Source organism: Catharus ustulatus, assembly GCF_009819885.2.
Source record: "Catharus ustulatus isolate bCatUst1 chromosome Z unlocalized genomic scaffold, bCatUst1.pri.v2 scaffold_26_arrow_ctg1, whole genome shotgun sequence".
NCBI lineage: Eukaryota > Metazoa > Chordata > Aves > Passeriformes > Turdidae > Catharus > Catharus ustulatus.
Window position 1 is genome coordinate 3502674 of NW_024879445.1, and position 10461 is coordinate 3513134.

General features: G+C 48.3%; 1 long non-coding RNA gene across 1 annotated transcript; it reads right to left on the bottom strand.

Annotated features, from left to right (window-relative positions):
- Positions 1–1066: 1066 nt before the first annotated feature.
- On the bottom strand, positions 1067–3309 carry LOC117011182. Its single transcript, XR_004420894.1, has 2 exons — positions 2461–3309; positions 1067–1454 (listed from the first exon to the last, which is right to left on the bottom strand). It is a non-coding gene; the product is annotated as an uncharacterized LOC117011182 (long non-coding RNA).
- Between the last annotated feature and the right edge of the window lie 7152 nt (positions 3310–10461).

Sequence of the window (10461 nt, forward strand, 5' to 3'; positions counted from 1 at the left end):
TGTGACCAATTGCAGGGAGGTGACGCCTCATTTCAGGGACGTGGCATCACACCCGTGCCAGTCACGAGCAGCCCCTCTCTCCAGCAGGATGGCAGGGCACCAGCAGTTCAGCTTTCTGTCTTTTGGCACTTCAACCCGCAGCCCCTTCCCAATTTATGGGCCCCGCTGGGAGGTCCCGGCAGGATGGAGCCAGGCTGCTCAGCCCCTCCTCAGCCTTGCCCCTCCTGCCCCTACGTGGGGCAAATCAAAGCTCCTTTATTCCGCTGGAATTGCCCCTGTTTCAGCCAGGTGTGTGCATGGCTTCCTTCCCTGCTCGGTCTTGCTGGTGATCATTTTAACACAGTGCACTGCAATTTCCTAGCTGAAGCCAAGGTGGGAAAGCAGCTTTAGCTTCAGCATTTTTCTTTTCAGACTCTTTTTCCTCATTTATTTTGGAACTCTTCATGGTGAGGAAGTTTTCAAATGTATTGGCTCTTAGCTGAAGTAGCAAAGAACTAAACAAATCAGTAATTTTTCCTTCTCTGACCAAATTCTTCTCGCATTTGAGGGGAAGAAAGAATGGGGGAAGTCAAATTTGCTTTTAGGCTTTATGTTTTATTTCTGCTCATGGGACTGTTTGCTTCTGATCAGTGTGACTGTGATTTCAGCACAGGACACTGATTGACATTGCATTTGTTACAAAGAGGAAGGCCATTTCCTGAAGATTAATGGCAAGTTAGTTGGCCTGAAGTTCATTAACCTGAGCTAGACTGTGTGGAAGCTGGAATTGTATTTGAGGATCATCATAAACTAAAAATATATGTGACAATCTGGCCAGATTACAATGAATCCAAAGACAGGACAGGGTTGGCACGAGCTCACAGAGCAGCTGCCTCCAGTGTAAACTAACCACCTTGTGAAAGCAAATGGTTTTTCACAGATATTGTTCAAATAAAAGGAATATGGAAACAAAAAAACAGCTAAAAAAAACCAAGGCCTAAATGAAAAAGTTGTGAGCGATGGCCAAAGGCCTGACTTTGGTGCTGATTCTCAATCAGTTCAGCAAATGACAGCACACTGACACAAGTGGTTTTTTAGTAAAATTTATTCTTGATTCTTCACAGTAATTTGCCTCAAGAAAATGAGCCCCAAAACCTTTGGTGAATTCCCTGTTGGCTGAGGGACCTTCAGGCCATGACTTCTCAACATACTTGCAGTGAGACTGGCTCCCTCTTAATTGCTTCTTTTTGAAGTATTTGATTTCTCACTACCATCCTGCTGAAGATGAACAGTGCTGATGTCTCATCTTTATATATTCCCTCCCCTCCCCTCCCTTACCCTTCTCTTCTTCCACCTAAATAAATTTTGTAAAGGCAATTTAACCCTGGGATAGTCTAATCCACATCAGTCCTTCATGGTGCACTCTCAGATGTGTTGGCCCAGAAGAATTAAGGGTCTTCTCTTAGGATCTCATCCTGTAATGAAAGGAAGGAAAAGATGAAACTGGCATTTCATGTTTGTCTGTTTTCTCCTCATGTCATCTCATGGACATGAGGAAATAGAAGGAGCTTCCAGGCTTTACAGCAGGATAAGCATTACGGACACTTGACTGGTACAGCCCACAGGAAAGAAAATGAACATTGCAAGCAGAAATGCACTGGAAGGAGAGGGAAAAGTGGAAATGCAAGAGAGGGCAGATGTTCAGCAGAGCCACGGGAGGTGTTTTAGTGCAGCTCTGATAGCTCTGGTGTCTCTGCAAGAACTAGTTCATGTACAGAGGTGCTACAGCCTTAACTCTGGAGTCGTGAATCCAGGGTCCTTTGCCAGCAACTTTGACTGCAGTGAGGGTGGTCAGCAGAACTTGGAATGGTCCTCTCCACTTGGCTTGTAGAGGATCACTGTCCCACCACTTCACACAGACCCAGTCTCCAGGCTGGAAGGGATGTGCAGGTGTGTCCAGTCCTGTGGGTCTGGATAGCTCCATGTGATTCTGGAGCTTCTGTAAAGTGGAACCTAAAGCCATTGGACACCTCTGTAAATCAAGTTTCCCCTTCATGTGAATTTCATGTGGAATGTGTGGAATTTGATATGGCTGCCACACAGTATTTCACAGGCACTGATGTTATCCCTCTGCCTTGGTTGTATGCGGATTCTCAGTAAAGCTTTAGGCAAGGCCTGAACCCATGTCATGGACGTTTCCTGACAAATTTTGCTAATTTGTGTTTTGAGAGTTTCATTCATACGTTCAACTTTACCACTCGCTTAGGGTATATAAGTTGTGTGCACATCCCAAGTAATTCCCAAAATCTGGCTAACCTCTTTAACCACTGTTGTGACAAAGTGCAGTCCCTGTGTGATGGCATCCCCCAGGGAACCCCAAACCTCAGAATTGTGTGATTGAACAAAACTTTCACCACCTCCTTGGCTGTGTTAGTGCGACAGGGGAAAGCTTCTGGCCATCCACTGCAGGTGTCAACTCACAGCAGTGTGTGCTGGTATCCCTCTTGGCGTGGTGCCTCTGCAAAATCGATTTGCCAGGACAGCTGAAACTCCAGGCATGACAGCAAGGGCTGGTGGCCTTCCCTTGTCACCAGGGCAGACAGAGCCCACGGACACCATCAACCCAGCAAGCTCCATTTTTCCAAAGGTTGCCTGACCTTATCAGAACCATTAGAATTCCAATTATTTCATTCCACACATTTTCATACTGATGCCAACGCTCAGGATCTGCAGCAGGCCACCCCCCCACCTCATTGCTATCAAATATTTCAGTGTCACAAAACCCTCCCGAAACCCCACACACCGGTGATGCCGCAGGGGGAGAACTGCTGATCCTGAACTGCGGAACACCATCCAGCAATGCCATGAAATAACCCCACCAAGGAAACAGCCAGACCCGGCCCATCCCAACAATCTGCTCCCATCGTTTTTCCAAGGTATGGATAGCACAGGATGTGATGCAGCAGCTCCAGCGCTTTCAGAGGTGTTCTCCCAAAAGAAGTAATGTGCTTTTTTTCATGTGATAGTAAAACCAAATAAATCGCACAAAAAGCAAATTATGCCTCCACAGACACTACAATAAAGCAATCAAGCTCCTGAAGCACCATTTCCATCCGGCATTAACAGATTCCCGAGGGTGAGGACGAAACCTCAGGCATTTTACCAGGACCAGCACTCGAATTCGTCGCGGCAGGGCTGGAATTCGGTGCCCGAGGCTCCGAACAACCCGGGCTCTGCCCGCAGGAGGAAACCCGGCCGGAGGCAGGAGCAGGACGGCACCAAGCGAAGCACCGGGATAAATGGCAGCGGGAATTCCGCGCAGTGCTGCTCCCTGACCCTCACCTCACAGCGAGCCTCGGAGCCCGGCGCTGGCAGCGCTCGGAGCGCAGGAGCCGCCGCAGCCCCGCGAGGCCGCGCCGGGTCCGAACGCGAGGAGCGAGCCGCGCACGTCCCGCAGCCGCCCGGGCCCGGCACCGCCCGGCCCAGCCCTCCGGCCGCTCCTCCCCGCCGCCGGGCACCACGGGTCACAACGCGGCTCCTCCTCCCGCGGCCAAAAGCGCCCTCACCGAGCCCAATTCCCCCGTCCCGTGCTGTCTCTTCCCGGCCTTTCCCGTCCCAGGGATACACGAAAGGAGGCGGCGGTCGGCCCGCCCCAGACTACAACTCCCAGCATCCTCGGCGGAGCCGCCGCCGCGCCACGCCAGGTCTCTCACAGCCGAGTCCAACGGCCCCTCGTGGGGGGGTTTCACCCCCGTCCTGTGCCCTCAGCTTGGTTCGCTCCGCATTTCTATAAAGGCGGCGGCGCGGGCGGGATTCCCGCAGTGCCTCGTTGGTGGAGTGCGGCAGGGTGTGTTCTTTGAGGGAGTGAATTATGTCGTGCCTTTAAATCTCAGCCTTTGGATGACAGCCTTAAGAAGCTGTCGGGCACCCTGTGTAGATCTCTGTTTGTGGAGATCTGAAGCACATCTGGGTTGAAGTGATTTCTGTTCACAGGGTGAATTAGGTTGGCAAAGGCCTCTCAGCCTATGGAGTCCAGCCTGTGCCCAGCTCCCTCAGCTACCCCTGGTGCTTGAGAGCCTTGCGCAGCTCTGTTCCCTTTTCCGGACACGCTCCAGCCCCTCAGTTCCTGTCGTGAGGGGCCCAGAAGTGACACAGCCCTCGAGATGTGGCCTCAGCCGTGCTGGGCAGCTCTCCCCTAGCAATGTGTCACCATTTTAATAAAAGGGTGCACCAAGGAGCTGACTTCAAAGTAGTCAGCTTTAGGCACTGGCCTTGACTTGAATAAAGCCTAGCAGTTCCTAGGGACTTGCAGTTCGCCTCCAGTCCTGGAGTCCCTCACGGTGTCCTGCTCTCATTTGCTCTTCTTACTGTCTCACTTCTATGTTAGTGAGGCTGGTTAATTGAGGCCACTCAGAAGCATAACAAACGTCATGGCTTCCTACTATATCAAAGATTTTAATCACAACGTGCTGTTGCGTGTCAAATTTGTCCTTATGTTGATCTACCCAGAGAACTTCCATTAACTTGAATTGGAGATGCATATGCAGATTCCTGGAAGGAAGGTTTCATTGCACTCCCACTTCGACAATCTACAAGTTCACATTGAAGTGAATTTAGGATATAATCAAAAGTAAAGAACGTGTTACTCTAAATAGATTGGATATCCAAGTACACTAACAACGGTTTTTATCCCTTATGTGTCCAAACAGTAATTCCTGCACCGAAGCTCTAAAGTCCAGACTGAAGGACACAGAGCTAGTCTTGACAAAAATGCTTTCTATGAAAGATTGTATATACAGTGTTTGAAATTACGGAAAACAAATGAGTGTATGTTCATCAATTACTGTAGAGAAAACCTTGTCATTTGATACACTCATACTAGTGCTAGAGCACTGAACCCCGAAGTTTGAACCCCAAGGGTTTTGCCTGCCCTGAGTGTGCCAGAGGGAATTCCCTGATCCACACGGACCTTCCGCTGACTCTGCCGAGGCGAAGCGGTCCCCAAAGCGATGCTGCACACGGGGGAGCTGCCGTAGCCGTGCTGTGCATGCGGGCACTGAGGCGGAGGCAGGGTTTGAGCCCCCGGCCTCGGGGCTGCTGGTGCAGCTTCCCCAAGGCCCTCGTGGCTGCGTTGGGGTGGAGATTGCTGCGGTCCTGACTGTCCCTGAACCCTGCCTTGGTGGGATGTTCCCCTGTGTCCTGTGTGTGCCGTGACTCCCACTTCGATGGGATGTTCCTCAGTGTCCTGTCTCTCCATGAGTCCCACTTTGGTGGGATGTTTGGTGGGATGCCACACATCTGAATAGATGAAAGATGAGGGTGAGAAAAAACAGCTCTGGTTTGATTGTGAGGCGCTGGGTTTGTGTCAGGTGGAAGGTGTGAGTGTGCACTGGAGCAAAAGGGAGAAGAGGAAAGCACAGGGAATAATGAATTTGATGGGAAAGGGAGATTTGTTCTGCCAGGTTTACACATTGCAGGCGTCTGTCCATGGCAGTAGCTGGGTGACTCCCAACTTGTTTTCCGTTTGTGCTTGGACAGAATGCTCAGATCCTTTCCAGTCTTGCATTGCTGGGATTGTTCATATCCCATCATTGCAACCCGAGCGTTTTCTCTGCCCTGCACAGGCCCAAGTGAAATCTCCGCTCCACACGGATCCTCCAATCCACACAGATACCCCACCTGCCAAAAAAGGCTTTAACTTTTACTTTCTGCGTATTTCTGGGAACCAGAGGAATCCTGCTGGAGTCTGTGGGGAGATGGGTTTGGCAAGTAAAAGTTCATTTCTTCTTTTCTCCTTGGAGCAGCTCCTGTTCCTACCATCAGTTGAGCCTCTCTCTAGCCTGATGCCTCTGCTTGTTGCAGCAAAACAATTTATGGCAGACAGAAGACACTGACACTTCCAGGGACATGGCTTTCTCCAGTGCCAGCTACGAGTGGGAGTCAGAAGAAAAACTCTATTAACCACAACTCCATTGGAAGATTCCCTTCCTTTTCACTGTGTGAATAAGCTCTACATTCACCTCTGAATTGTCAGTTGTTTGTTAAGTATGAGAAGTTCTCTTTTATGATTTTTTTACTGTGGTTTGGAATGGGATAAGGGTCTCCTTCATTGACAAACTCCAGACCAAACTGCCTTTGGAATATGGCCCACTGGGCAGTTTTTGCCCAGCCATGAGACTTCTAGGTAAGAAAGCTGGGACAATGGTATTTGCAGCCAAAATCCAAGAAAGTGTGGGAAAACCAAAACATCCTGTGGAGATAAAGGCTTTCAGCTGTTCCTAGAAATCAATAGAGTTCCTGTCAAATGATTATTTATTGCTAAGTGCAATGTCTTAGCCTGGATGAGAGTGTTGCTCAACTGAAAAAGCAGAAGGATTAGCCAGGGTGCTCCCAAAGGCCCATCACATTGTTTTTATTTTGCTCATCTGTCTTAAGTTTGCAACCAAATGTGTGTCTGCAGCTGAGGTGATGAGAGAGAAAAAACAAAGAAAAGAGACTCATGGCAGGGCTCTGTGTTGCCTTTGCCAAGGCGTAGTGACGTGGTTCGGGAAGGACACGGCAATGCATCCTGGGCCACTTGGGCCATAAGCTCACAGACACCAATATGATGGATGGCAAATGGCGTTTATTAACTGGTTGCAGGGGTTTATATAACCTTGGATCACAACATCACTTCCTCCTGCTCATGTCACAGACTGGGTGTCGCTGGCTGTCAAACGGGTGTTAGGTAACTTTAACTGCAGAGGGGAGGGATTCTATCTACCTGTACAGCGCGATATCTTCCAATTGCCTGACCCTAGTTTCCCACATTTCCCCCCCCTCAAGATTACAGTAAATTCACGAATACAAGCCACACTGAGTATAAGCCACATCTCTGGGTGTTGGCAAATATTTCGTTCTTTGTCCATAAATAAGCCGCACCTGAATATAAGCCGCTCTGTCGTTCGCAGCGAGGACCCGCGTGCAACAAAGTTGCCAAATACTAACAGAACCGCGGCATGGCGGGGGGTTTAGTGGCTCAACTCAGGCTATGCAGGCTCGGCCTGCTAGGGGCTGCTGACGGGGCCAGGTGGCCCAGCTCGGTGGTGCCGCTCGGGGCTGGCTGCCGGCTCTGGGTTCGCTCTCCTCGGCCCCGCTCCCGGCGCAGCACCGGCCGGGCACGGAGAGCGCGCCCCGCTCACGCCGCGGCGCCGGCCGGGCACGGAGAGCGCGCCCCGCTCACGCCGCGGCACCAGCTGGGTGCGGAGCACCCCCTACTCCCGCCACGGCGGCGGAGGGCGGGGGCCGAGCCCCCCTTCCTCCTCCTTAATTAAAAACATATAAAGTATAAACTTTATAAAAATGCAAAAGTTACTAAAACTGGTATAGAAAACTGTAAAAGGTAATGTAACATGTTTGTAACAAGCACGCCTCAAAGCAACTGTTGACGGTCAATGAATAAAATGTCGACTTTTTCCAAACGGTTCTTAACAAACAACACCAATTTGTTCAATATGCGAGGCCCAAAGATTAAGGTCAGGAGGATTATGGTAAGAGGGCCTGTTAAGGTGGAAACAAGAGTGGTCAGCCATGGGGACTGATTGAACCATGACTCGAACCATCCCTGTTGAGCTTCTCTGCCTTTCTTTCTTTGGGCTAGTCTTTCAGTTCGGTCATGGAGTTTCGTACGACTCCGGTATGGACCGCGTAAAAGCAGCATTCCTCTTTTAAGGCGGCAGATAGGCCTCCTTGCTGCATGAACAAAAGGTTGAGTCCTCGCCTGTTCTGCAGGACAACTTCTGAAAGTGAAGAGAGGGATTTTTCTAGAAAGGAAATGGATTTTTCAATCCTTTGTAAGTCCTCATCGATGGTCATTTGTAGCTGAGACAGTCCTTGGTGTTGGGTTGCAAGGGCTGAAACACCTGTGGCTGCACCGGTAGATCCTAAACCAAGGATCATTGCGATGGTTATGCCCGTTATTGCTTCCCTTTTGTGGAGCCGGTTGGGTTCTTTGAAAGAGGGGTATACTGATTCCTTTTGGCGATACAGGACTCTGGGGACAATTAGAACTTGGACACAAAAGTCGGCAGAGTTATTGAATTTGTCAAGGAGCACACAGGGGCTTACTCCAGATTGTTGGCAGACCCACATTCCCAATGCAGATGGGATCGCCCACTTATAATTCCCTCCATTAGGCTTGATAAATCCGGTGCAGATATTGCCCATCTGCTTTGCCAAGGTTGCATTACCAAAGCACATACCTTGGCTTGTGACCTGGCTTAAGGTGATTCCTCTCCGGGGGGTGTCCCATCTGCATTGGTGTGGATATGCTGCCTTTGAATAGTTGAAAGGGATATTAAGGGCAACACCTTCATAAAAAGGGAGCTTTGCATCATAGCATAACCAGCATGATTTCATGAGGTTCGGGTTGGATTGGTTTAACGATAAAAAGGTGGCATTTAACACACTTAAAAACAGGTTATAAGGAGTTGTTTAGCCAAGAGACTGGATGGGGAGGAGGTAGATTTTAATATCTGTGCATCATGGATAAAACTGGTGTCAGCTGTGATTTCCTTCCTGAGTCCACCCACTGCAAGAATTGGATTGGGTCCGACTAATTGGGATATTGAAGGTGAGAACCTGATAATTTGTATGTTCACCCAGATGTCGCGAGAGGTGCGAACGAACACCGACCACACCTTGCCCGTGGCCCAGCTGTCATGGGTCGACTGCAAGATTGTCATTGTATAGCTTTTACAAGTGTGTCTTCCCCATCTTGGGGCAAGTATGTCAGCTTGTCAATTCCAAATTTTGGTTCGCGACAACCGTGGGGAGCATACCTAACTTGCAGGAACTTATCAGGCTGCTGTGGTTGCCATCTGTCGCTCGTCATGATAGTTTCACACCCCCAATATCCGCAATATCCGTACCCTGGGTAATTGCAGTAATTTTTGCCTGGGTTGGAAGCAGGGCACCAATAGGATTGGTACAGTGATAACTCTCCAAATTTGGGGAACCCTGATTGTGGGGGAAAAATGTCTCTTAGCTTGAACTCAAAAGATGGGCTGTCTGGTGTGATAGTTTCTTTGATAACCTTTTCATCTGAGAGATGGCGTAGAACCCATCTGAATGGCTGGTGAGGGTAGTGTCCTGTATCTGCCTGTCCTCTGCCTATGAACCCTAAACACAAGATCACACAGAGATACTGTTGTTGCTTTGACTTCGCTGGTGCTGGCTTCTTGGGCAGTGCCGGGCTGCTTGATGGTTTCTCTCTCTCCTCAGGTAGTGGGGTGTACGAATTGCAGGGGCGTCCGATGATCCAGTCCTGCAAACAAAATCTCACAGTTCTCATTAGTTCCACTCTGAAGGTCTGGTTTGATGGACTTGAGTGGATACCATTTAACTTTACCATCTTTCTTAACGGCCGCATACCCTTGCCCTGTGAGCACTAGTCTCCAACCTTGTTCCCACTTCCCTAGTTCATTCTTAATTATAACCAGTGGGCCTTTCTCTAGTGCTCAGATGGCCCAGTGTCTCTGGGCGTTTCCTGCTTTTCTCCCCCTTTCTTTGTTTTTAAAATTACAACAGAGGAAAACATGCATTTTGAATTACCTTAGTTTGGTGAAAATTATAATTGTTGATATTTTACAATTCAATTTTAGTGTTTAATATTGTTCAAGAATTTTCCTTTTAAACGATAACTTAGGAGACTCTTCTCCGGATAAGATTCTTCATGTTTATCTCAAAGGAAAAGGTTTTAGCTTTTGCAAGGCTAAATCAACTAGATCAAATTACTTGTTTTTAATTTTAACTCAGAAATATCTGAATTTTATAATTTTCTCCCTTTGTCAGTGAAATTCCAATCTGGCCACAATTGAAATAGACTGAGAAGGTTTTGATAGTAAACATTCTTTTGCTTAGCTAATATTCCAGCCTGGCCAGGGCTGAAATATTAGACTAGGCAAAATATTTTTTCTGTTATATTTTAAAACCAAACCTTTACTCAATTTTGAAAAGTGATAGAAAACCATGCAATTTTAATTTGACCATGAAATACTTTCCACCGAACTAATTCACATAATTTTGATTCATTGAACTTATAATGTTAAAGGAAGTAACATCCTCAAGTTTGGTTTGTTGTGGATTTTTTTTTTTTTTTGGTTGATTTTCAGTGGGTGGGTATTTTTTAAGGATTTTGTATTATTTTCCTGGATGTCCTGAGTGTTTTCTTGTACTGCGATTTCTTGGAATTGATCCACTTTCGACTTTTGATACAAAGAAACAATTGCAGTAGAATCGGAGCTAGAAGTTTTCGGAGCTGGAGAGCTTTTCGGAGCTCTGGTGCTTTCCCTTCCTGGTTCCGGTGGCTTCTCAAGGTGTTCCTGGGAATTTCTAGAGTGCTGTCATTGGGGATTTCTTTCTCTGGGCAGCTGTGGGCAGGGGTTTCCATGGTGACTCGGGGCGGAATGACGCCTTCTTTCTCTGCCGATGACACGCCCTGCA